The sequence below is a fragment of the Hirundo rustica genome, chromosome 5, assembly GCF_015227805.2.
Source record: "Hirundo rustica isolate bHirRus1 chromosome 5, bHirRus1.pri.v3, whole genome shotgun sequence".
NCBI classification, from domain to species: domain Eukaryota; kingdom Metazoa; phylum Chordata; class Aves; order Passeriformes; family Hirundinidae; genus Hirundo; species Hirundo rustica.
Genome location: NC_053454.1, coordinates 53,597,814 through 53,625,278, shown reverse-complemented (window position 1 = coordinate 53,625,278; position 27,465 = coordinate 53,597,814). Strand labels below are relative to the sequence as shown.

The window sequence follows — 27,465 nt, the reverse complement described above, 5'->3', positions numbered from 1 at the left end:
TAGAAGAATTACTGTCAGGGGGAAGAAACAAGCAAACAACTGTTACTACCATGTTTTACTAGTACAGCAAAACAATCAGTAGAAGTAGCATGTTGCTAACAATTGCACTCTGAGATATAATAGATACAGACACCTTTTCCTGGATAATTGAATAGATACTGTAACTTCCTGGATGTCTGGCTGATATTGGCCGTTCTAATAGCTTCCATACCTGCCACCAGGCTTTGTTACACAGAATCACGGATTTAGAGGCATGGGGGAGATGAGGGGAAAGAACTGAACCTGTCCTCTGTGAACACACCTGTAGCACTCTTTTACCAAAATGCATGGTAATTTCTGTCATTGTTGGTATTCTTCCCTCCATTTAATTATTCTCATCAAGTGCATGTGTCCACTATTGACAGAGGACAAATAGGTGCACAATGGTATTATGCTGGTCTCCAGTCATTCCTACTTAGGTGCCCACCTTTTTCTTTGCCTTTCACCCCCACAGCCTTCATGGCATTGCAGGTGTTGGCACTCCATTTTCTTCCCTATTTACTCAGCAGCATGCTGACACCTCAACCCTCTGGGATCTGCTGCCAATTTACAAATGTGAGCTCCTAGCCACAGACTCCCAAGAGACAAATAACTCGATGTTAATAAGTAACTGATCATGTGTGATTAAATTTTTAATCGGCACCAGTCTTTGTTTCTATAGAACTGTTACAGAGTTCAAAGTCCATATATATAATAAAACAGACATATGCAGACATTTTCTATTTTTACTATTTGCAAAAGTAAACTGTATTTCGATATACTTTTAAAAACTTGTCCTATTGGACAGCAACTTAATTTCATTCAGAATTTGTTTTCCCCTAGTAAAATTATCCATTGTTTTTGGTTTTGTTCTGACTCTCAAGAAGGTGATGTTTACCGAAATTAGGTAACACCAGGTTTTAATCCAGGATTGCTCCTAAATCCACAAAGGCAGCTGATTCAGCCTGTAACCTAACTCTGCTTTTATTGTGTGAGTTATAGATTGAAAAGTGATGTGCTGCTAGAAGCACGATTCTCAGTTATGAAATTTTATTCTGTCTGTAGCTGTGAGACTACAAGCAGATTGCTCATACTCCTACAGCAGTGAGAATTTCACAAACTGGAGGCAGGATGTTGTTCCCCTTAACTTTGGCTGAGTCTGACAGAGGGAGTTTATGTTCTTAAAAATAACAGCATCAGTAACAGTTTCAGGACCCAAATCTGATAAATTTTACCACCAACATAGTACTTTGCTAGTGAAATCTGTCTAACTTAGCACTCACTGGACAGTCTTCAGCAAGTCTGAGACTCAAAAACACTATCTCCTGTCTGTTACAGCCTTGTAGAACTAATTAATACCCACTGTTCTTAATGCTGAGCTGACTCTGGATGGGCTTCATAATTCAGAAAGGCCTAATTTTTGGGACCAGCCACCCTTAGGAAACACACACATTCTGATTGCAAAAGAAGTTGAAGAAAAGGTGCAACCATGAGAAGGGAAAGCATGTGTTAAAAACCTCAGCGATATTAGCCCAAAATGGGGGACAGAAGCTGAGTTTGAGTGGGTAAGGGAAAGATACCTCTCAGGTAGTAACACTTCAAAATTTTGCATTGAGGGACAAACAATTGAGAAACAATTCCTAAGATGCTGACTCCAGCCTGTAGAAAATTCAGCAGAATTCTAGAGCTCTATTCAATCAGATGTGGTGTCTGAGTTCTGTGATGATTTTTCAGAGCTTTTAAGGGTCCATCACTGTTTATATTTAGTGCATCACTGTCTATACTTCATGAAATCTTATGAATAGGCATTTTGTGGAACTTGTAATAAAAAAAATCTTCATGAAATTTCAAGAACTCTCTTTGCCCTGGCATTTAAGTCATTACACAATCAGAAAGTACTTCTCCTAATTTTAACACTTCTTAGACAACTAGGTCATTCTAAAGGCTGAAACCTACTATCATTATTGGTGCAAACAAACCTTACTCACAGCCATCATCATATCACTTACTCCATGGGGTAGTCTGCATTTAAAGACCTTTGATTTCCAGACCTCTTACATCACCCTCCCTCATTAAGCTTTTGGACAGGGCAAGTCAAGGTGGCTACAAACACACAACCCCCAAACAAAACAAAAAACCCAACCCAAACAAACAAACAAACGAACAAAAACAAAAAAAAGAGTTAATTTCAAAGAACTTTGCTTTGTACCATCTCCCGCAGAAGGTGCCTTCAGACTACTCAATCTTATCCTTTTGTTGAGATTCAAGATGCTACATGCTGCTAGAAAAATCGACAATATTCTGTCAAAGCCACCCACCTCTGGCCCATACTTTCAGATATTGTGCTTTCCAGAGAGCTGTAAATCCAGGCTTAAGCACACTTCAGAGCAAGTAAAACTCACAACATTCAAGTTAAAGACTCACAAAATAATGACACTGTATATGTCAACCTAGACATCATAGCCAGCTGTGGGATTTACAGCTCTTTAAGACAGGAAAACAATCCTCTTTTTTTTCCTCACCAACACTCGGAGGCACAGCTGAACAAAAGCAGTTACAAAAGCAATTCACTGTAATGGGAACTTTCAGTTTGCAGTTTGTATATTACTCAGTATAACTTCTTGGTACCATTTACTCCAGGTCACCTTAAACTTATCTGAAGTTGGCTGAGGGAGAAGACAGACCTTTAGCAGGGAGGCCCTTGGAAAAGAAACCCTTCTGACTTCTACGGGACCCCAGAGGTCTATTGTAATTCCTGAGCTGCAAACTCCAAGGAAGTGAGGTGATCTGAGGAGGCAAACTCTAATATAGGCAGATCCAAAGGTAGGCATGTGGAAATATTTAATTCAAATGCTCCTTACAGGACAGGCAACCAGCTTCTGAGGAAACCTTGGCTAGCAAAGAAGCGCACGGATCACTGCCTGTAACCGATGCAACAGAAGTTCCCACCGTGCAGTCGTGGGAAAGAAAAGTTTGTACCATTGGGTGAATAGACAGGGGAATACTGAGCACAAGGTTATTATCTCCACACGTGACATTAACTAGGGCCTTCCTGGAATCCACTGTGCAGCACCGGAGGCCAGCAAGGATGGTGGTGGAGGCTCAGAGAAGAGCAGCCCAGACATTTCTCCTGGGGAGCATCTGCATTCCAGGGAGAGACCAAGAGAGTCAGATCTATTTATCTCATCAGAGACAACGTTAAGTGGCTATTTAATTACTGCCCTTAAATACTTGAGCAGAGAGAGATGATCTGAAACTAGATAGCTATTTAATCTGACAAGTAAAACATTACAAGACCCAGTAGCTGGAAGATGAAGTCGGAAAAGTTCAAAGGGGAAAAGAGATGCAAACGTTTAACAAAGCTATTAAAAATTTGAGCCAATTATCCAGGAATGTAGTCAATTCCCATCGTTGGAAGTCATTAAATCAAGACTGTTTGAAGAAGCTGGTGGGCCAGACCTTGGAATCACTGGGGAATTGTCTCTGCTTTATATTACAGAGGAGGCTATGCTATAGGATCATAATAATGTCTTTTGACTTAAAAATCCACCACCAGCATTGTTATCTTCCTTGCCAAAGAAAGGATGAAGGAATAGAGCATTAATAAAGCCAAGGTCTCTATGGGGCACAGAACACAAGCCGAATGTGGACAACGCAAGCCACAGACCAGCAGCTGACATCATCAGTAGTTTTGCCACCAACTAGAGCAAAAGAAAGAACAGGCCGTGAGGGATTCGCGCCCAGCCCCAACGCCCCGAGCCAGGCAAGGGACATCACCCGGCCAACCCTCACGGCGCGATGCTCCTTGACCGTCACATCCCAGCTCGCGATCCGAACGGACCCTCCCGCTCTCGGCCCAGAGCCGCCACACCACGGTCCGGGGAGCCCCGGGCTCGGCCGACAACCACCCGGGGTACCTCAGCTCACCCTCACCGCTGCGTCCACCCGGCTTCGGCCCCTTGGCCACGATCCCCACTCCGGGCGGCGGAAGGCGGCGGCTGGGGTTCTCCCCGCGACGGCGGCCGCCTCCGGGGCATCTTCCGCGCTGCGACATCGCCGCCGCGGACACGTTGCCGTGGCGACCGCGCCGCGCATCCCCCCCCGCCCGGCCCGTCCCGGCAGTGGGGGGCATCTCATCATTATTCCGTCCACCTTTTTTTCATTTCTTTTCTTAAGTTTTCCGCGCTCCCGGGCCACGCGTGAGTCAAAGTCTCTCACGAGCGTCGGTAAAAACGAGCGGGGGATGAGAGAGACGCCCTCGGGGCCGGCCCGGCCGCTCCCACCCGCTGCTGCCCGCTCGGCGGGGCGGGCCGCAGCCCCCTCCCGCCGCCGAGCGGGGCACGGCTCGGCTTCCCGGGGCGCTCCCCGGGCGCGGCTCGGCGCGGCCGGCTCGGACCCCGCGCCGGGCTCGGCCGGCAGGGCGAGGCACGCCCGCCTCGCCCCGGCACCTGCCCACGCACCCACCGCGCTGCTCTCCGGCGCCGAACGCCCTGGCCGGTGTGCGTGTGCGCCGCGTAGGCGCTCGCCGTGCCCGCTCCGCTCCCCTCGCCCCTTACCTCCGCGGCGGCGCCTGGGGAGCCGCGGGCACGCCGCCGCCGCGGGCAGGGATGACCTTGCGGAGAAATCCATCATCCGGGCAGGAAAACAAGCCGTTCCTCGGGGTGCGCGGCGGCGGGAGGGAGGAGGGCTCCGCCGGGGCGGCCCTTTCCGCCGCGGGGGCAGGACGGAGGCGATCCGCGCCTCCACCGACGAGGCGGGCGGGGGGCGCGGGCGGCCCGGCCCGCCTCTGCCGCCGCCCGCGGAGCCGCGCCTCCGGCCGCTGCCGGCTGCGGGCTCCCGGCCGGCTCGGGAGGCGGGGAGCGCCGGGGCTGCGGCGCCGGGCCGGGGCCGGGCTCCCTCCGCAGCAGAGCGGGGCAGCTCCCGGGCCCCGCCGGCGGGGAGGGACCGCAGCAGCCCCGGTGCGCTCGGCTTCGCAACCCGCCCCGAGCCCTCCCAAAAGCGCGGGGCGCGGACACGTACCTGCTTCCAGGGAGACATTTCCCGCTGACGCCGGCCCCACCCCGGGCCTCTCCTGGCTTTTATAGCGCGGGAACTGGCCGCTCCTGTCCTCCATCAGGCGCATGGGGCTGAGCAGGGGGCCCTCGGCATCCCCCCGGGAGACCTCGGCAGCCGTGCCGGAGCCCCGGGCTCGCTCTGTATTTGCCACCTCCGCCAACCGGCTTCTCTCGGGCTCCTAACCCAAAACTGGGCGCTGAGCTGCTTCCCGACAGAAGAGCTAGAACCTCACGCCCCAAATCCGCCAATTCCATCCACCTGTGCTCGCTGTGCATGTGTCCGCGGAGGAAGCGTTCAGCCAGCGAGGCATCTCCTGAGCCCGCAGCTTGCGGGGTGGCACGGGGTGTGCGCGGGGAATTGCAGTGGATGCAAATGCGGTTAAGCTCTTGTCACGCTTTCAATTTGGATTGTTGTTTTTGATAGGCAAATTTGGCTTCCTGTGCGAAGCGCTGCCCTGTTTGCCTAAGGAAAAAAATATATTAAAAGAAAAAAAAAAAAAAAAAAAAAAAAAAAAAAAAGAAAAAAAAAAGTAGTAGAGTCAAACGAAAAGCAGCAAGAGAGGTTTTGGTTTGAAACTCTTAATTATCCGGAAATCTTTGATCTAATTTCGGTTTATTCCCACCACAGTGGAATTTTATCTCTCTCTCTGCTGCAATCGCAGGAAATGGTTCTGCAGTGCCCGGAGACTCAAGTCAAGTACAGGTTTTCAGCCGGGAAGATTTTAACTCTTCTGCAATCCCTTAGGGATGAATAAAAGCAGAATTAAAAAAAAGGAAAAAAAAAAAAAAAAGGAAAAAAAAAGAAAAAAAAAAACCACTATAGGCTGTGAGGAGAACTCTGTTGCAATATGGGGGAAAAAAAATGAGGGGGGAATAAAGAACAGGTGACTAGGATATCTAAAAAATATATATATATATATATATATCCCTAAACGTTGTAGGCATCAGTGAATCATATTCCCTTGATCCTTATGAATGGACCCATATTTTATTTACTGCTTTACCAAACACCCTCCACCTCATTTATTGATCCTAAATCTCCTTGACTCAAGAGTTAAGTGATCATGAAAAACACCTTATATTTCCGACCTTAGCAAATGTCATTTCTTCCCCAACAGCAGCCACTAAGATCAGCTCATATTTGTCTAGTAGCCATTCCTGAATGTGGTTTTCTGACAGTTATTTAAGCATGGAAAATTTATGATATGTTTTCAATGTTCTCCTACAATAACAACTTTTCCTCATATGCCGAAGCCAATCCAGCAGTACTCTTAAGAGCCTGAATATCCCAAGCGTCCATCACTGGAAGGAGATTGGAGAGAGCATCAGACTTTATCAGGAAAAGATTTACAGCACTAGCACATCCAAGGCTTCCCGGTAGCTCCTCTTAACTGTGCTCTCTTCACAGTGTTGCTACTTTTTTTGGTGCCCTTGGAGGGCTAAGCAAAGCCTGGTCTTCCCCATGCCCATGTCTGAATCAGGAATTAAAGGTCAGTTTGGTAACTGAGTCAGTGTTCAACTCTTCTTCATTATTCTGCAAAAGGACGTATTTTTAAAGAAACATTGCCAAACTTCCTAAAATTAATCCTCCTGCCATTAACATTACTACAGTGGTACTTCCTTTTTTTTTTTTTTTTTTTTTTTTTTTTTTTTTTTTTTTTTTTTTTTTAAATAAAGAAGGAAAAAGGCTGGATGATGCAATTTCCTTTTGTCAGCAATTACACTTTTATGAAGAGATAGCTGTCAGCACTTACAGACCTTGCAGCTGCAAGGACTTTGTGGGATCTCATGGGCTACTTAGCAAGGGACAATTACAATTTGTAATTGTCTTCATAAACCTTCCTAAACATGAGACTCCTTATCTGGATTCTTGAGCGACCTTTCTGTTGACAATCCAGCCTTGAATGTCACAGCAAGAAGCGTTATATACATTGAGTTGGAAAGACTAGGAAGTTTCTCTAAAGGCTATTGTGTCCTTCTAGGGTTGTGAAGCACCTTCAGAACATGTGGAGGACTCAGTCCCAGAACCTATGGGAAATTGACATTCTGAGGCAACAAGAGAGGAACTGGGAGGTTTTTTTTTTGGTCCAAGTCCCTGCATACTCATGCACCTCATAACTAGTGTCCACATGTTTTCCTGCTGAGTTCAGATAAACCTTTCTTCTGTCTGTACAGCGTTGCTGAGAATCCCCACTCTGCTCTCAAGCAGTCATATCTGAGCACTGGGTCTACAGTTATTATGTCTGATGGACAAGGAATTCCAAGAGAATAGAAGACAGTAATATGACAAACACTGCTCAGCTGATAACCTCTTTCCCATGCCCAGCACAGCATGGATGCTTTAGCCTCCAAATGCAGTGAAGATCAGGGAAAGCTGAGAAGAGGTGTTAAAGAGACTCAGGCCATTGCAGAAGTTGGTTGAGATGATGCACTCGGGGCATGGCCACTTTGTTTATGAATTCTTCTCACATACCTGTTTATTCCCCAGTGTCCTTTACTCTTCCCTGAACTACAGTCTACCATGTAATGGCTTAATTTGGTACATTAGGCAATATGGGTTTTAAAGACCTCTGAAGGATGTTCTAACTAGCTCTGAAGTCTGCTAGCCACTGTTCCAATTGTCAAGAGAAGTCATCACATCTCAGCACATCAATGTGTCACCGTATCAATGCAAACTAGAGCTTTAGATAATTCTGATTTATTTATCTGAATGTTTAACTCCTTTAATCACCTGTGAGTCATGGCCAATTTGCTACTACTTATCCATCCTTTTTTTCTGCTTCCATCTCCACCTATATGCATTTGGCTTGTGTTGACTTTTTGCAGGTCTCAATGCAGAAAGTATAATTACTGAGGACACCACATAGACGGCTGCTTACCTTTAGGCACTGTACTTAGAACCTTAAATAAAGTCAACAGAACATGCTTAAGATTAAATGTATGCACAGGTCTCAATAATATTGAGAATAATAAAGAATTCAACCTCTTTAACTTGCTAGTATTGTCTGAAGTGAAAGCATAAATGTAACTGCAGAGAGTTTATCTTTTAATATGTGTTAGACCAGAGCTCAGGGCAACGGGAGCCTGGGTTTTTAGGAGCTGTCACAGTCCAATTGGCCATCAGAATGACAACCACACTTCTGCTGTGCCCTTTACTCTTGTAGAGTATTTTAAAATCTCATCTTCAAACTGTATTACTATCTGGCTAAAAGAAATTCCTTACTGTAGCTGGAAAAAAAAAATAGATGAGATGATTTATCAAAATGAATAGTGGTATAACATGTTGAGAAGCTGTGCAGTTGGCCTAAACTGGTGTGGCTTCATTTACTTCAGTAGTGCTAGGCAAATTTGCATTGGTGTGGATTAGGCCTATTGTTACTGCACTGCTTCTACCACATTTCTTAACATGTTTTGATGAGTTTTGATGACATTAATAACAAATTTAAATTGTGTGGGAGCCTTTTTTTTTTAATGCAACATCTGTCATGTCTTCTTTAGGAAAAGGAGTTAAGACTACTTCACAAAGTGAACAGAAGCATAACTTTTCTCCAGCAAAACTTCAATCCAAGATTGCGCTGAAAAGGGCAATGAAGGGCAAATTTGTGAATACAGTCATTTAATATTTATGCTTTTGTGAAGGCATTATAACTTTACTTTCCATTAGTGTGAAAAACAAGCTGAATGACTGGATGAAAATGTTTATTTGGGACAAGGAGCTGAGCCAAAAGAGGTGCAGATCCTCTGCTGTAATAGCTGCAGTTGACGGCTGTACCATTAGAGACAAATGTATCCAAAGAAAGCCGTACCATACACAAGGTGATGTGGTTGCACGCGTTTTGTGATCATGCGCTTTCTGTCTGACCAGCAGAGCAGAGTAAATACTCATTCCACCTGTTACACAGCATCTCCCTCTCACACACCTAATGGGCTGTACCAGGCATCTCACAAATGGATGCACTGTTCAGCCACAGTAAAAACTCTCCTGGATCATTAGACTGGGACTGATATCACCGTTTATGGCTAGAAATAATGGGTTCTTTTGGACATATTTAAGAATGTTTCCTTTAAACCTTTTGGTCCTTATGAAAAAAAATAATAATAACAAAAAGGGATGTAAAGAAAACTGCATGGAACAAATAGTATGCCATTGTGAGGGAACACAATATTTGGGATGTTTTTCACAGTGATCCTAAAACCCTCTGCACCCATGAGCTAGCTGCTGTACCTCTGGTACTTATGTCAAATTTCACTTAAAAATATGTAAGCATGTGAAATTCTACAGCATTGAGGAAATGTTTTTGCATCTTGCCATGCACCTCTTGATGGCTTTTGCATCTGTCTGAGCTGTGAAGGTCCTCATGAGGGAACATCATCCACCCCAGCATATACAGGAGGGACAGTACAGTAGGACTTAGGCAATCCTGGAGGTCCTTGGAGTACCTCAGCTTCTTCATCCAAGTGACAGAGGAGCAGAGGAAGGTGCTCACTGGACCTCCCACTCACCAACAAGGAGGGGCTCACTGTGGGTGTGAGGGTCAAAGCAGCAGTGACAATGAGATGGTGGAGTTTGGGGTCCTGAAAGGAGGTAGGAGGGTAAAAAACGAGTTCACAACCCTGTACATCAGGACAACAGATTTTGGCCTTTCCAAAGGGTAGAGGCCCATGGAATAAAGCTCCAGAGGAAAGAGCAGCCCAAGAAAGCTGGTTAATATTCAAGAATCACCTTCTCCAAACTCAGGAGAAATCCATCCCAATGAGAAAGAAACCAGGCAAAATTTCTGCATGAATGAACAGTGAGCTCCCAGAAAATCTGAGAGACAAAAAGGAGGCATACAACGAGATGAAGCAAGGACAGGTAACCTGAGAGAAATAGAAATACATTGTCAGAGCATCTAGGGTTGAAGTTAAGAAAGATAAAGCCCAACTGGAATTTAATCTGCCTAGGAACATCAAAGAGAACAAGAAGGGCTTTGTGGGTACAGAGGTGACAAAAAGAAGACAAGGAAAGATGTGGATTGCTGGACGAGATGGGAGACTTCTTTACACAGGATGTGGCAAAGGCTATAAAAATCCCCTCTCCACCTCAGTCCTTACTAGCAAGGCTGACCTCCAGGAATCCCAGGTCCCTGAAACCAGGGGAATCTCTGTATCAGAGAAGACATAGCATGGGTGGACAAGGATCAGGTTAGACAATATTTTAGCAGAATGGACATGCACAGGAAGGTCAGGAAGAAGGACCCAGGGCCAGTAAGCCCCACCTCAATCCTTGGGAAGTGATGGAACAGTTAAACTTGGAAACTGTTTCAGGCACATGAAGGATCAGACAGCTATCTGGAGTAGTCAACATCAGTTTCACCAAGTGGAAGAGGTACTTGGCCAACTTTATAAACTCCTATGGTGAAATGACTGGCTTTGTAGATGAGCAGAGAGCAGTTGTTGCAGCAGCCCTCTTGGTAGAGGGTGGAAATGAACCAAGGCACAGGCTTGGTGTTTCTCACAGCGTGAAAAGGGTCCTGGTTTATTCCTCCTTCCTGACTCCAACTATCCATTGGTTGTTTCCTGCTAAACTGTGACTGCATATTTCAGTTTGTAGACTCTGAACACAGGCTTTTACCTAGCTAGATTGTGACTGCAGGTTCCAGCAACAGGCTCTAACTGCATACCCAGACTGACCTCACAGAGGTGATTTTCTCTCCCCTGGATCCTGCTTCATGATTCTCTCTTCCTCAACATTCCTCCTCCTTCATATCCTCTTACCACCTAACACACTCCCTTTTTCACTCCCTTTTATCACACTTATCTTTATTGGATACAGCTGTGACTCATCAGGAGTGAGGCTGTATTGGGTAATTAACACAGCTAGTTATCAGTTACTTATCGGGGGCAAGGTCACCTCTATTCCCTTCTACAAACAGTGATTGTTGTCTACCCACACTTCAGGAAGGATTTTGGCACTGACTCCTCTAAGATGCTCATAGTGAACATGAAGTATGAGCTGGATGAACAGGGAGTTGGATTGAATAGTGGCTGAACAGATGTGTCCAGAGGGTGGTGAGGAGTGGCAAGAAGTGTAATTGTAGGCCAGTCACTAGTGGTATATCCCAGGGGTGAAGACTGGGTTAATATATTAACAGCATTAAATAATATTAAATAATATATTAAACATCCTCATTCATGATCTGGATGATGGTGCAAAGGACACCCTCAGCAACTTTGCTGATGGCACAGATCTGGTAGGGCGGCTGACACACCAGAGGGATGTGCTGCCATCCAGAGACACCGCCAGGGGCTGGAGATATGGGATGACAGAAACCTGAGACATTTCAGCAAAGGAAGTGCAGGGAGGAGTAACCCCAGGCATTGGTACATGCTAGGGCTGCCCACCTGCAAGATTGTGAGGGTGACCAAGGACTGACACACTTGCCCAGAGAAGCTATGGAGCCTCCATCCTTGGAGATATTCCAAAGCCATTTGATCTAGGTGGCCCTGCTTGAACGGAGGTGTTGGACCAGATGACCTCCAGAGATCCCTCCCAACCTGCATCAGTCTGTGATTCTGTGATACCTTTGGTATGATGGGAACTTTTGGCCAGTGGGCTGTGACACTTCTGTTTTCGCCCTTAGACTCTGGGGAGGACAATTGGGTATGATTCATTACACATTCTGCTACTCCCATTTAACACATTCTGTGTATTCATTACTCTGTTCCTACATGTGAAGCAGGTCACCCCCCCAAAAAAAAATAACCTTCTCCCTTCTCAACAAATTAAAACAAACGATTTGATGAGTCAGTAATTTATACTGTTTACATCCTTTTATGTCAACAATCCCAAGACCTGGAACAACACATAATCATAATGATTATAGACATAATGAGCTGATTTATTACGTAGTCACCACATGGTATTCTGGTGCATATTCAGCTGTAATGATGTCAAACAATACGACTGGAAAATCTATCTGCTCAGACAACCGCTGCCTACTGGGAACAATAAATTAAGCTAATGCAGTACCAGACACATGGGTTCTCTGGACTCAGTGCTCCATCTCTACTTAAATTATGTATATATCAAAAGCCTTTGACATTTTTAGAATTTCAGGAAAAAAGAAAAACAGTCAGGGATCCTTTTAAGGAGTGGTTGTGAGTGCTGAAGGTAAATGTAAATGAAATACTCTTCCAATACGGTTCTGTGATATGGAATCACTCTTACAGTTGTACGTTTTCACTGAGTTTAAGAAATTGTTTGTTCTGATGGCAGGTTAGTTCTTCCTACTTCCTTGGCTGTGTGAAGTGTTATTCCAGAGGGGAACATCTTTTGACAGGGCTATCAGAGCTACTTTCATACTTTTGCCTTTCATTGCACAAGACAGAAACTTCTCCTCATGCTACCAAAAGAACCATTCTCTGGACCACTACAAAAGATGGCTCACAGTTGCCCCCTACAACATGGATTTTTATGCCAATTCATACAACAGGTGAGATGAAAAGCAAATGTAATAGGTGCTGCAAGGTGAGTAGATAAATGATAGCTATGTGCAAGCATGGAGGATAAGTACCACCAACAGTAAAGAGTGGGGATAAAAAGAACTAAAGAGAGCAGAGGCTCTTGTTTAAATATAAATATTGTAAAAACCCCTAGATATACCATAGGTCAGTGTAGAATCATATGTCCAAAAAGAAAAAAAATATATGATCATATGATCTCTAAACATGTCAGTACTCCATTGGAACAGAAAGCCTTACATTAATTCCAGGCAGCTGACAAAATAAAACATCAGGTGTTTCTGTTTCCTGGATATATTCACTAATTTTCACTAGAATCCCATTGATATATGGTCTTAACTCTCTGTGATGCAACTGTGCTTTATGGAAGAGCATTCCTCTCTAAATTTGCCAGTGCATTCATTATTCCTGTGTTCTATATAAAAATGTCAAATTTACTTTCTTTTGGCCATTCTTCACATTGTATCTATCATCATAATGTAACTATTAGTCACCTATTATTTTTTTAAAATCTGAAATAAGAAGTCAAACATTTACAGAGGGTTGCCTTTTCATGCATCTGTTGCATCTCTTGCCCAGCCATGGTTCTAATAACATTATTGGTGTCACTAAAAAGTAATAGCTGCTCTATTAATCTGAATACATAGAAATTATATCTTTGGCTGAAAAAGCCTAGCTGTAGCTCAGTTGTACTCAGTGTAGTTGTTTCTAGAAGCAAGGTTTGATCTTTTTAAAAAAGCCTGTTTTGTCTTTTTTTTTTTTTTTTTTTTTTTTCCTTTTCTCCTTTTCTTACCATAGAAGTAATTACCTCCACTTGATTAAACCAAGTGATTTTACAGTTTCTCAATTTAAAGTAGGTCAGGCTCTGTCTTCTGTTTGTCTGGATTACCTTCTCTTTGAGCTTTCATGCATATTGTAAACAGCTCACCCTGTCACACTGGACAGCCTCATCTCAGACTCAGCCAGCTCCATGGAAATGGACACAAATGTGCCCAAATGTACACAATGCACCTTCCACATGGGCTCCACCGGACCAGGCTTCACCATGGGGATTGCACTGGTTTAGTGCCACTTGAATGGACAAGGTCTGCCCGGGAATTTCTCTCTCCCTCTTTGTCCTTCTAGGTCTTTCTGCTAGGCTGATTTTCCACTCTACCTTGGTTATGCTCCCTTTAGTCCTTCCTTGCTGCAGGGATCATCCAAACACTGTTCATACCACCAAGAACATGAATCATTCAAGCCAGGACTGAACTGACCCACTGGGATATGTGCAGGGCCCATGTTATACAATTTCAGCAATTTCATGACCTGTGAACCTAAGGGAAGTGTTTTGAGACAGGCTTTCTGCAGCACAGACCACTGTTTCCCACTCCAGTTCTACCAAAGCACGTCCATTTTGGCTTTTGGTGAATTGCATTAGGGGTACAAGCATGATTCCCACAAGGTGTTTTGTCTGATTATAATTTAGAGATGGTTCTCCCTCTGGTGTTTGGGACTCCCTTCCAGAACTTGAGCTAGGTTCAGAGATTCATAGGGAGATTGGGAAGATTCCTGTCTCACAGCTCCAGAGCAAGAAGACATTTTCCTGTCAGTGCTAAGAAAATGTATTATCAAAAAACTGTTTCTGAGCTCAACACAATGGACACTAAAGTTTCTAGGTGACTTCGGTCTCAGTGGACAAGGCAAAAATTATGGAATAAGTCACAGATGGCAGATGAACATATGTTTTGCTATCCCTTTAAAGTCAACATCCCTTATACTTTCAGAAGAACGTGACCTTTTCTTTGAGCTAAAAGATCTTCAGAATCCTGCTAACCAGGGAAAAGGGCAGGGAGAAATAGCTGAAACTGATTCTAATAATTTCATATCATTTTGCCTACTGATAAGATATTTGAATAGTGCTCAGCATGGAAAAAGAAGGTAAATTTTCCATCTAATCTAATGTTGCATTGTTTTATGACAGAAACTTTGATTAATTAGCAGCATTCTAAACTCAGAAACTAATGGTCTATGAGTTTAGCTTGTCTCTAGAAGGTGATTAACTCAAAAACCACTAAGATTTTCTTTTTAGAATCATAGACTCATTTCAGTTAAAAAAGACATTTAAAATCATCAAGGCCAAGCATTAACCCAACACTGAGTCACTCCCTCTGTCCCCTCCCTCTAAAACAGGTAGAATGATGTACCTTCTACTAGTGAAGATGTTCTAACCTGTTCTTCTGAAGACAGTATCAAGGTTTTTCTCAACTTATATTTAATCTTCTAACCTAGCCATTAATACAAATACACTTTACAATGTAGCTTGCCAGATGGAGTAAGAAACACAACATCTCTCTACTTCAGATAGCAGGGGAAAGACTATTTTTGTGGTTATTCTGTTGAGTGTTTCAGGCATATTTCAGGTAATGGCACAAGAAGAAAAAGTATTTTACTATTGGCTTTGTGAAATAAAGTTAGACACTGCAGCTGACCAAATAACTTCATGGGTTTGATCCATGGTGTAGCAGTAAGGGAAAAAATGTCAATTCTTATTATATACCTGACAAAAACCATCCCCACCATGTGTAAATTTTATTATATTGGTCTCAGGAAGCATTGTAGAGGTATAATAGTGGTGAAAACTCCCCAGATTCCAGAAATATATGATATTTTAGAAAATACACTGAATACACAAGCCTGGCTCTGTCTTTCATTTAATCTCCTACTATTGTTATTTGCCCTTCTTCTGAGCTGAATATAAAGTGCTACCCTGTGCAGAGTATCAATGCTGTGTGCGTAGCCAGAGATATTAAAAGGCACTTGCTGACACCATCAACAGCCCTGAACCTCCACCACCCTAAGAGCAACCCCCCACCCCAAAAACTATAAAGTAGAAACAAATTGCCTAGGTGACCATCTGAGAGGCTGAACATTTCAGAATAAATTTGTTAAAGATGCACTCATGGGCTTCACTACAGCTTATAGATTAGTCACCAGGACATTCCCAATTGGCACAGAAATGTCTTTTGGAGCCGTAGGACTCTAAGTGTCTCACTGCCCTTTTGGGTATGAATACTTTCTAGGCTAACAGATGACTGGCTGGCACTGGATTCTAACATGATTTTATATCCATTTGAGCATAACCCCAGACCTCCTTCATGATGCTGGTCAAACCCTTAGGGCCTTGGTTCCCTCTACTTTGCAGCTGCTCAAGAATAGAATTGCTGAAGAATAACAGAATTGGGAGATACTTGGAGCAAAGGAGACAGCTCTCTGTAAAACAGGGCTGCCAGGTTTTTAGAGTTATTTTCCTTCTTTTCCAAGCTTGCAGTGGAGTAGGACATACCTGAGTATTGTGATCACCAGAGCTGACAGGGAAGACTCAGTCTAGGTTTTCTTTTTCTGAGCTAGTATTGTGTGAAACAGGAAGAGACAGAAAAAGCACTGGTAGTCATATCATCAGTCAATGGTTTACAAAACCTGCAGATTTTATATGTGGGAATAGCAACTACCTGAAACCCGTATCATATACAAAATGGCAACTTTTTAATGGATAATAGTGTTTGACAGATTCTCCTGGGCTTTGACATTTCTTCCCACAAGGCACATGTGACAGAAGCAGCTCAGGCTGAAGATCTCACACATCTCTGTTGCACCAGAGCTTTCTTTACCCCCTCATTCTCCCTGTGCAAGGTTGATGGATCTCCTTACCTGTGAATCCTAAGGTGCTCCCAAGAAATAAATAATCTACTGTCTCCCAGGAAATAAAAATGTTAAATGCAAAATATTACAAGAGTGGAACTGTTTGGGTTTTATATTGATAAAATCTTTTCCAGATTTGTTTACTCTGTTGGCAGCCTGATGCTCCGTGCAAAAGGAAATCACCCATTTGCCAATACAGCAGAACAAGCATGACAAAATCTGTCCTGCTGTGCTCTGGTGATGCAGCTGCTTGGTATTATGGGATACATATTGACATGGTGTTCCCTTGTCAAATAGCACAGAACCATTTCCTGGCTGACAAAATGCTCTGGACAGCCTAGTGGTTTTCCCCAGTCCAGTTGCTAATTCCTGCAGTCTCCTACCTTTATAATAGCCACAAGATCTTCTCTTCTGACACCACTGTTAAACACAGACACTCTGGCCCTTACGAGTCTTCGCTAGATCACATTCCTCTATGCTCCCATTGGGAATGATCTCGACCCTTGTGTGATGGCACCTTTCACCCTCCCATCTTTTTCCTGTTTGTGATAAATGGTTATGAGTCAGTTGCTATTTTTTCCCTCCTGTGATGGCATCCTGATGGGATGACTGCAAAATCAGGGGCCTGGGACTAGTCCTGCCTTCCTGCTCATCATCAGATTCAGCTGACATGAGATCCTGGCTGTGGTCACTGAACAGGATGCCAAAGCAGTGAGAGTATAAAGCAAATAAAAACCCTCTTCCCTCTCTTGCTTCTATATAATAGATGAAAAACTGCAAAATTCTCAGCCACTATGACCAATGCTTTCTGTGGTTATATACACAAACACACACACACACAAGAATACATAAGGCAGGATAATGTTTTCCATGCCTGCATCCTCATGCTGTATGACTGGTTGCTCCAAAGGAGTTGGAGCTCTCAATTTTTTTTTAATGCTTAGTCCCCTAGATATAACAACATTGAATTTGAATGAACAAATTGTACCTGTTTTTCTTGCCAGAGTGCTCTGAGCCACCATCTTGATCAAAGTGAGGCCAACTGGCAATACTGTACGAAGCAATCATTATCAGCAAACTGAAATCAATGAATCCCTGGCAATTTATAACAGGTGAGAATCTGTTTAGCAAGAGTGAAAGCCTTGAAGCTTGTCTGAGAGATACAGTAAGAGCAATCCTCAGCAGACATAAAGCTGTCATAATAAACCTAAGCTAAAAGCTCAGGGTTAAGTGGGCATCCTGGGACTCACAGAATTGCACTGCCAGATACAGAAACCCCCTGGCAGATGCAAAATCTGTAAGAAATGAAGTAGGTGGCTGTCACAAAGTAGTCGTGAAACTGCTTTTGCCGGGCATTGAGAGCTGTAAAAAGCAGGGGAGCAAGTTGGTGGCATGTGCCAGGCCGGGTCCTGGAAAGACCCATGGAAGTCCAGTCAGAAAAATTACTCAGTTCTCAAAAAAAAATCGTAAATTAATTAACTCTCTCTCTGTTACTTTTTTGTAATACTCAGAGAGGGCCTATTTCTAACTTCCAAAAAAATTTCATGTTTCTATGTCACTGGAATAACAAACATTTTAAATTTATAGGGGTCTTTTTATATCAGCTCTTTGCTGAGTATAAATCACTTTTCCTTTTTACAGGGGAAGAAAAGCATAAATATGACTTGACATTCTTATCACCTATCCATTCCCCAACTAAAAGATTTACTGTGTTGTTCTCTGGGAAACATTCCTGTAGTTAAGGGACTTGTGAAGAAAAGCTTAGCTGTGAGACAACCTTCTGTGTCCGGGAGATGTAAGTCAAACTAAAGTAATCTCCATGAATCTATAGTACATTAGCTGCCAGATTGCAAAGGATGGATAAGACTCTGCTGTTTTTCACTTCACTTTGACATAACTACCATACAAGCCATATACTCTACAGAACTTTGTGATGTATAGGAGAATTTTGGCCATTAAAATTTACTAGATTATGGCTTACTATCCAAACCAGAATATCTTAAGGCAGTGAATTCTTTGCTAATATCTTCAGTGTAATTGAAAAATTGATTTGTATATGGTGAATACTATTTGAAGCTGTAGTCATTGCAGATTCGCTCTAATTCCTTTTAACCTGAGTGTATGTGCAGAAGTACCCTACTTCCAGCAGAAACCAATACCCTCTTTCAGAAGTCACCACAGAGATGGGGGTTTTTTCAGTCCCCAGTTTTCTAAAAGTGCACAATTACTTCACATTTCTGCTCTGCTGGAAAGGGTCACTTTCCTCATTGGTATAGCAACCTGAGAACTCTCTTCAGCATAGAAAACTTGGTTGTGACTGGTTTTTATGTGGCTTATCCTAATGGACACAAAGGGAGCAGCCTTTTACAGATAGGGTACAGCCATGTTGATAACACAGCTTGTAATAAAACCTCATCCTTGGCAGGCCCTTTGGAAGAAACTCTACCCCCATGTAACTCCTTTAGAGCTCAGCACAGCATCAAACTTTACCAGAAAAAAAAAAAAAAATAAACAGAAACTTCAGTAATTAATTAAGAGACTCAGTATTGCTAAGTCTTCTTTTAATCATTTCCACTAAAGCGAATGAATTTGCTATTGATACTGATAGCCATAGGATTACCTTCCAGTACATGTCAACAATTTCTATTGTGCACATACCTATAAAGAATTCATACTTTATATTAAAAAAGGAAAAAAAAAAATGTTATAAAATCGTTTCTCTTAGCTCAAGAGCAGTATCAGCTAGTCACACATGAAGAAAACTCACTTCAGATTCTGTTGACCTGACTCAGCCCATCTTTTATTTTTGACCGAATCCTTTGCGCTAGAATAAATGGCAGGCTCCTGGGAGATTTTCTAAATGAGCCCTGGAAATCCTCACTGAGTGATTGAAAGCTACTTCTTCCTGTGATCCATTCTTCCCAGCAGGAATTGCCATCCTCAGGTCTGAGAGAGTAAAGTATGTGATGCTTAAAGCCATATTTCTTGTGATTTTAATAAAAATTCTTGGAGCCTCAGGCACTCAAGGAAACCTTTCCCTGTATTCACTTCATTCTGCATACAGTAAGCTGTAGTAAGGGAGTGAAAGAGGCAGAGGAGGAAGTGAAAAAAAAAAAAAACAAACCCACAACAAAACAACAAACCAACAAACAAAATAGAGAAGTGAATTCCTGCTTTACTTGCACCAGAAAAAGCTCCAAGTCCATTTTTGAATTCCTTGAAAACATTTGTTGGGACTCCATGAGGGATCACGCTAAGAGCTCTTGTGCAGACATTGACGTGGTTCTTTTCCCCTACTGATAAACCTATGCCATGAACTTCTTAATTAATTTCTGTCAGACTTAGACATGCATTCGTCTATGCTAGTTGTAATGTAGGAATAGCGATTGTCTTGTTTGCCTTTGAAATTTGTGCCTGTGTGCAGTACCAGAGTTTTTCTCACTGGTTCCCTTTACTGGTTCCTTTTTCTCCTGTACCAATTCTCTGCATTTACTTTTAGTTATGCCATTTACCAGTGTGTGAAGTGAACACTGATTTTATCATCCCTGCAGAATACTTCCAAGGAAGTTTTGCGTTGCCAAGGTTTCTATCAAAGGTCACAGTGCAATCTACACCTTTTGCAGAAGATCTTCCTCTCCTTATGATGCCATGCCAGGTTTTGAGCATAGAGCCCACTGCTGTTCCTTCCTTTCTTGGCTTAGGTTTGCCTTTCACTGTCCCAGTGTATTCTCATGAGATGATTTTGACAAGTCTTTTGAGCCACAAACAAGCATCATTGTCACAACAAGGTGATGCTGACAGGAGCTTCCTACGTTGCCTGTTTTCTCAGGAGTGAGGCCTTCAGAAGCATCTCAACCAACACAAAAGCAGAGCACGTCCTGTACTTTCCCTTAGCCACTGATGATTCTTCAGCATCACTGCCCATGAGCTTGCACACATCCACCAGCAGCTAAATAATTCAATGGCTGCTGAGGGATACATTGGAAAAATTCAATTGGTCTTCGAAAAAGTGTATATTAATGAAGTGTGTCTATTTAAGAAACCACTTTAATAGGCAGCAGGAGAATTGTTGAGAATTCTGCCAAGGGCAACGGGTACAATTTATACTGCTAACAGAGGATATTACTCACATCTAGAAGAATAAATTGGATATCACCAATGCACTGAATCACTCTCTTGAAATAGAGGTGGGGAATAGGAGAAAAAAAAATAATATCCCAAAAGCATTAAAGAATCCATCAAAGAGTTTAGACTTGTTATTAAAAACTGTAATCAAAGCTGGATCCCATTGTGCACTCACTCTAGCTAATGGCTGGCAATGCTCCTCTGATCTCAGTGGCATTGCTAAGGAGGGAGTCAGCACAGTCAGAAACAGATTCTTTTTAGTCTCATTTTCTTAATTTAAAGGTGAACTGAAGAGAAAAACCTATTTATTTACCAAGATTGATGAGAAGAGGCTAGAGAAATGAAAGCAATATTCCCTCCTGTGTTCAGCTGTATTTCAGAAGGAGAGAGATTAACCGTGCCACCTCCAGGGACAGTCCCCTCCTTGTCACAGATGTGAGCCCTTCTGGCAGCAGGGCACACACAGGAGAATTTGCACACTCTGTGCCTGCCTGTTTGCCCCATGATACTGTGTGGCCTCCATTAAGTGGCACCACAATGTTTATCAGGACTCAGATGAAAGGGGTCTCAACACTGGCCAAAGCTGAAGTTCCAATTTAATTTTTTTTTAAAGTTTTTCTAACTGCTTGGCACAGGGTAGCATTGTGTAAAGGGAGAGTATCCAAGGGAAAAGAAGGTGCAAGATGCACCCCATGCCAGGGAGAGATAAGACAAAGTCAGCTCCTTTTCTGAAACTCACTGGGAGTTCTGTAATATTCCAGAAAGAGCAGAACTGATAAAATAAATAACTGATAAAATAAATAAAAAAGTCAGTACCCCAACCTCTGAAAAGACCTCAACTATTAGAAATGTCTCACAACAAAGCCCCTGTGTTTTTCAAATGTTTAAACTTCTGGAAAATACAGCATAGCCTCTCCCATGTGCTGAAGCACTGATATGCCAGCTTTAGCTTACTGACTCCTTGGAAGTTAAAGAAAATTGTGTAGGGAATGGACACAAATGAGTTAATTTCAAGTCTCTCACAGAAGAGATGTGGTGTGTTTGTACAGTAACCGACATGTTCCTTTTCTGTAAGAGTCAGCAGTGTGTGGATTTCTCTCTTGTGCTGCATGTGCTGTTTACTGACTCATTTTAATCGCCTTTCCACAGAGGATAACAATGTGCTTGCTATCTATAGCCACTGAACTCAGACTTAGCCCTTTCTCCTCCAGGGACTTGTCCCTGCCTGAATGATACAGGAGCAAGGACAGCCATTTTGGACACATAAAATGAAGGTGCAGAGGGGGATTCAAGAGGCACAAAAAGGCAGCCACCTGAGATGGTCTTCTTCCCTTATATGGATTTTCTGATCCTCATGCAGCCCAGAGGGCTCATACAATACAGGGCATGCAGCTGGACAAAGTTTTTTCTGGAGAACTAATGCCAATCAAAGTTCAAGCTCCTGGAGGGTCCAGGGAGATGATGTAAGCTGCTAGACAAGAGCATTGTGCCTTCATGTATTACATCACCTTACCAGGGCCAGCTAGCACTCTGCTGAGAAATTCCTGTGCTTGGCTGGCTGGCAGGTAGGATGCTCCAAGTCTGTGCCAAATCACCTTGTTGTGGAGGACACAAACATTTACAAAATTTGATGCCGCTTGCTCCATGACATTTGGCTTCATCCTGCAGCAGAGGGGCCACAGACACATTATTTGCTTGAGGACTGCCAGAAGGATGTGGGGGAATGTAGTTTCAGGGCAGTTTTCAGTGCCCTGCCTGCCTCCCCAGACCACAAACATTTCCTTGCCTCTATGGTGAGCCAGAACAAAGGGCTAATGAAGGTAAAAATTATCACTCTCCAAATTATTAATTTTATCTATACAAGCTCCCCAAACCATCTTACCACAAGTGTACAGGGACCTCCGGCCACCTCAAGTGAAGGGTGGAAAGAGGAGTGAAACCTCCAGATCATAGTCTTGGCCTAAAATGTTGTTGAACTGTACTTAAGCTGTGGATAAGCTCCAGCACTCTACCACTTCTCTTTGCAATGCTGCTATGAAAAGCAATTGTTTCTCAGTTCTGCTTCAGAAGAAGGAAGTGGGCCTTTCAGTTTTTATAAATAAAACCCCACCCTTCTTACCATAAGCCATCACATACCAAGATTTCATTCAAAAGGAAGAGTGGCTTTTTCAAGGTTTGAAAGATTAAAAAAATACTTTAATGGATCTCACCACATAGTGGGAGAAGCAGAGAACTTACAAAAACCAGTGTACATAGGAAAACAGTTTGTCCTGGAGGGGCTGAGTGGTCCCATACAAGTGGATAACTTAAGACAGATACTGTAAACTCATTTGGTGTACCATACTCCTCATTCCATATGTGCACAAGGCTTTACAAATGAAACCTCGTTCTCTGTTGCTGCGTAAGTGATAGCATAATATGACACAGAGCAGCTGAACAGGAAAAGTGAGGAAGTTTCCTTCAGAAATTAGGCAGGTGGATCTAGGGCCCTGCCTATTTTTCATTGGACTGCCACTGGAAGGCAAATGTTTGTACAGAATTCACCAAAGCTTTTCCAGCTGAGAACTTCAAGTGGGTCATGCATCCCTGGGGGACAGCTTGATAAGCTGAACATACCATTCATATTTTACCCACAAAAGTAAAAGTTTTCCAATTCTTCCCTTGAGAGGAACTTCAGGTGATGCCTGGTTGGCAGCCTTCTAGACATTAACCTTAGAAGCCCTAAAATCTCCAATTCCACAAGCAGTACATCTGTAAAGCATGCCTATTATTCACTGCTGTGCTACTCCAGCTGAATTCCAAAGCAGCTCTGTAACTGGTGCAAAATCTGACTAATGAAGTGCTAAATCAAGCCCAGCAAGTAGAAGGGTTCAATTCTTTTTTAGTTCAAAGCTTTTGCAATTAAGGATAATTATGATCCAATATTTAAACTGCTTCTGTTTCAGTTTTCCTGCAGAAGAGATTTGGGTTTTACACACATAATACTGTTTAGTTTCAGTAAATATTTCAGTAATAGTATAAGTGGTCTATTATCATGTAGTAAAAATCTGTTGCAACGTTTATTTACTAATAGCTGTGAACTATTCAGAAATGGCAGGAAAAAAAAAAAAAAAAAAAAAAAAGGCAGCCCAGTCTGGAAATGCATGAATGGGTTTGCAAGAGCACTGTTTGCTTTTTCCCTGTAAGCTTCTATTGCTGCAGGGAAATTTGATTTATGAAGCCCTGAGTCCATGTCTGCTTCAGACCCTGGCCTGTTGCTTAATTTAGCAACGAGGCATCAGCTGTGGATTGGCTGCCTTGGAGCAGCACAGCAGTTGGGCTCACTCTCGCTTTCCCTTGTGTAAGGTCACTTTCTCCACCAGCTTGAACGTGTGATGTGCTGCATACAAATAGACAGGAAAAGGCAAAAGCCTGTTGTGAAAACTGTCTGGCTCTCTGGTGCTCATCAACAACATTCAGCTTGTTGCAGCCGAAATGATACTGCCTTACTCCTCCTGCCTTATACCATAAACACCCCTTTAGCCCTGCTCTGTTTCTGCAAGGGTTTTCCTTCAACCCCCCGTGCTCCTTGTTTGTTTTATTATTTTCTAGCACCTTTATCCAAGAGGCTTTATTTTGCAGACATTTTGGAGTGGTGACAGACCATCTGAGCTCCAGACTGTTCAGTTCAGTAGACCAAAAGGAAGGTGATACGACAGCTGGAGTAAGTGTCATACCATTTAACACACATAGTGGGAGGTGAGGGACTCTTAAGTCTTACAACTTCACATGCTGACTGGTTGGAAGATGGAGGTGAAATAGGTAAAAAACAACTAACAGGAGTCCTAAATGCTTCAGCACCTAAATTTTACCTTTGTTTTTTTTCCCCAGGCATGTCTCTGTGTTTTCAGAACATGAAGTAAAGTTCCTTTCTATTTTTACCTTCTAGCCCCTTAAGTGGATATTCTTTATAACCCAGTTTAGGCCTGAAAGAGCTGCAGTTGCTCCTGCAGGAATCAAATGAAGAATATGGTCCATTGTAAAAACTTACATTTGTCAGATGTCAAAGAACAGAGATAAAGCAATTTTTAATGACCTCTTCCAGCAAATGCATACTTTATAGCTCTAAAATTTGCTGACCACTTTGGCTGGATTAACTCTTCAGTTACTGACTTCAGGAGGTGTTCTACTTGACTCTTCACTGTGTACCTTTTTGAATATACATATTTCCACAGATGAGAACTGTATAGAGCTTCATAAGCAAAGCAGAGATATTCCACAACCATGGGGCAGTCCTTCTGCCAAGTAGCAGGCTTATTCAAGCAGAGAAAGTCTCAAGAATAATTTCTAATGAAATTTTTCACAGAATATAAATACAGACATTTCTGTCAATTCCCTCATTAATAAATCACAAAGAAGAAAATACAATTGCTGTTTACACAGGGTAATAAACCAAATAATCTAACCTTTATTTAGCATTGGTTTCTGCTATGACTTTTTTCATACTTGACCTTTTCTACTTCAAGAGAGATCTTTATAACAAAAAAGCATGGATGGGAGGGGAAGAAGAAATGAAATTATCTTGCTGAAGCAATAATTAAGCAAGACAAGGGCCATGAAAATAATATATTTTCAAAGGTCTGGGCACACTCAGTCGCCTCGGGCAACAGGATGACATAAGTGATGCACTGCCCCTCCTACAGCCCTTCCTGTCCCTGACATCAGCACATCACTGTCATTAAAACTGTCATAAAAAATAGACGGGGCTGATGGGCTGGCTGAGAGGAGCTGTGACAGCTGCTTCGTGTGTGTCACTGGGTTTTATCACTCCATTACAGGATAATGATAATGATTAGCCTTGCCTTGCTCTCAGAATGGAAAAGAGGTATTTTTGATGAAAGGAACTAAAAGCTTGGTTTGGGCATCATGGCATGATTTCAAGAATCAACAGCATCTGTCAGCACAACTCTGAGTTATTCCAATCTGCATTCCAATAAGACCCAGATGGCAAGTGTATGAGACAAACCCCTGACCTCCAGGCCTCATAGGTTAGAGGAAAAAAGGGACATAGTGTGGAAGCGAAGGGCATTTTTGTGTGTTGCTATATAGTACTGACTGAAATTGCCTGTACATTTCGTATATAAAATGTAGGGCACGCCAGTTTCTAGCACTGCCTGTCAAGCAGCTCTTGCCTGTGGGACACTGAGCTACCTTGTAGTCATTCGAGGTTGGTTTCCCACTCAGCAGGTGATGTGAGACAACTCATGCAGGTTCTCTGAACTGTATGACAGGCACAGAACTCTGCCTGTTACCTGTATATGAAATCAGGGTATCCTGAGTTAGCTCCTCCTATTTGGCCTGTACTCTTCGCAAAGACAGTGTTTTGTTCTGGGCTGAAATCATTAGAAAATGAGTCAAAGGTTCCTGGCTTCCTTGTCGATGCCACGGATTTAACACAAGAGATATACACAAGGACCTAACTGCACAGACAATCTCAATTCCTGTATTTTCTGACTACTAAAATTTTCAGTCCTCATGTTCATTAATATAGTGTTTTAAGCTCTTAAACAAATGTGAAATGTTCCAGATCATTATATCAGGTGACCATAAATACTGGTAGGAATTCTCACCATTTCTAGCATTCCTCTTTTCACTCTTCCTCTTACAAAGGAAGTAGAAATCTGACTGCAAACACACCAACACTAAACGACCTGATAATATATCTGGTACACCAACAAGTACTTCGTAGCTCGTCTTGGGCCAGGGTCTACCATCTTTATTTAATTCTGAGCGTTTCTTGCTCAGGACACAGTCCAAATATAATTAGTTTTTCCTCTGATTTAAGCATAGGGGAAACAAACTCACATCTTTACTGAAGTGTCTTTTTCTATGAAGGTGAAAATGGAAGTTCTCAGCAAAGCAAGCACTTTAAACTGCATTGTAGGACCTAGGGTTCTGAAAATTGTTCAAATCACATTCTCAGCTTTCCTCACAGGCTAACATTGTACGCTACTTTTTCAACAACAATTATCTCTAACCAAATCCTACTTCTAGATTTTTGTCTCTTATTTCAAATGGACATTCCCTGGACATGAATGATTTTTCTCATTTTGTCAATCTTCAGGAGTCTTTTCTGTTGCACATGCAACAAAGCCATGGGCTTTTAATGACTATTTGAAACAAAACAAAACCAGTAAAAGAAGCAGACAGAATTAGAGACATTTTTTCCCTTTAGTCAAATGGCCCCCAAATCTGAGATTGGTCTATGGTGCAAGAGACACAGCTGTACCACTGTCAGATGAGAATGCAACTTGACGTTTATTCACCTCCCTTGCCACTCAGTAGTTGGTCTGTTCTGCTCCTCAGTTGGAGCTCTGTCATGCTGGGTCAGCTCACACTTCACTGACCACAGGGATCACGACCAAGATGGACTCAGCGCCCTGTGGTTCTATCACTTGCTGGCATGCAGGCCACCAGAACCTCAAACCTGTTATCTGGCCTCATTCAAATCAGGTGTCAGTGATTACTGAACCACCTGTTCATCTTGGGACAATGGATATTTTATCTCCACATGTGTAAATGGAGTTTTCTTCATTTTGTATAGTAAATTATTACTCCAGGAGAACTTCATTCTCTGTCTCCCAGACTCCTACACATGTTCCAGGGTTGATATGTTATATAAACCCCACATAAAGGCCAGATCCAGAGAAATCTAAGGTGCCATCTCTTCTGAAAGGTTCATTTCCTAACAAAGCTGGTCCCTGCTTTTCCAGTCAAGAGAGAACTGTAGATGGGCTAAGCCATAAAGCAGGTAACTTGTGAGAAGGAGAACAACTACAGCTTCAGAATACACTAGCAATACGAGGTCCTAGAAAGACCTGTCTGTGATCCATGTGGTACATATAGGATCCGGCTGCATGCTGCTAGTATCAGTGGAAGCAGAAGCAGTCATTCCTCTGTGGGTGTGTAACAAAGTCAAATATAGTTTGGGAGTAATCCAAAGATATCAAGTTAATTGCTCAGTGCTACGCCTGCATGCTGTGCAGAGGAAGGAAATAGCAATTTCATTAAGCTTTGAGTGCAAACAACACTCCTCTTTGTCTTG

At 42.8% G+C, this 27,465-nt stretch overlaps 1 protein-coding gene across 5 annotated transcripts in view; it reads right to left on the bottom strand.

Annotated features, from left to right (window-relative positions):
- The window catches only part of GPRIN3 (GPRIN family member 3), an 80,461-nt gene that overhangs the window by 27,523 nt on the left and 25,473 nt on the right, over positions 1 to 27,465 (bottom strand). For 2 of the 5 annotated variants that reach the window (XM_040065213.2, XM_040065210.2), the window contains exon 2: positions 5,038 to 5,535. The exons of 1 other annotated variant lie outside the window; for it this stretch is intronic. The gene's annotated coding sequence lies outside the window, so the exon portion shown is untranslated. Of the gene's footprint in view, positions 1 to 3,945; positions 4,085 to 4,574; positions 4,722 to 5,037; positions 5,536 to 27,465 lie in introns of those variants that run through there. 2 more of the 5 variants (XM_040065212.2, XM_040065214.2) reach the window with 2 other exon arrangements.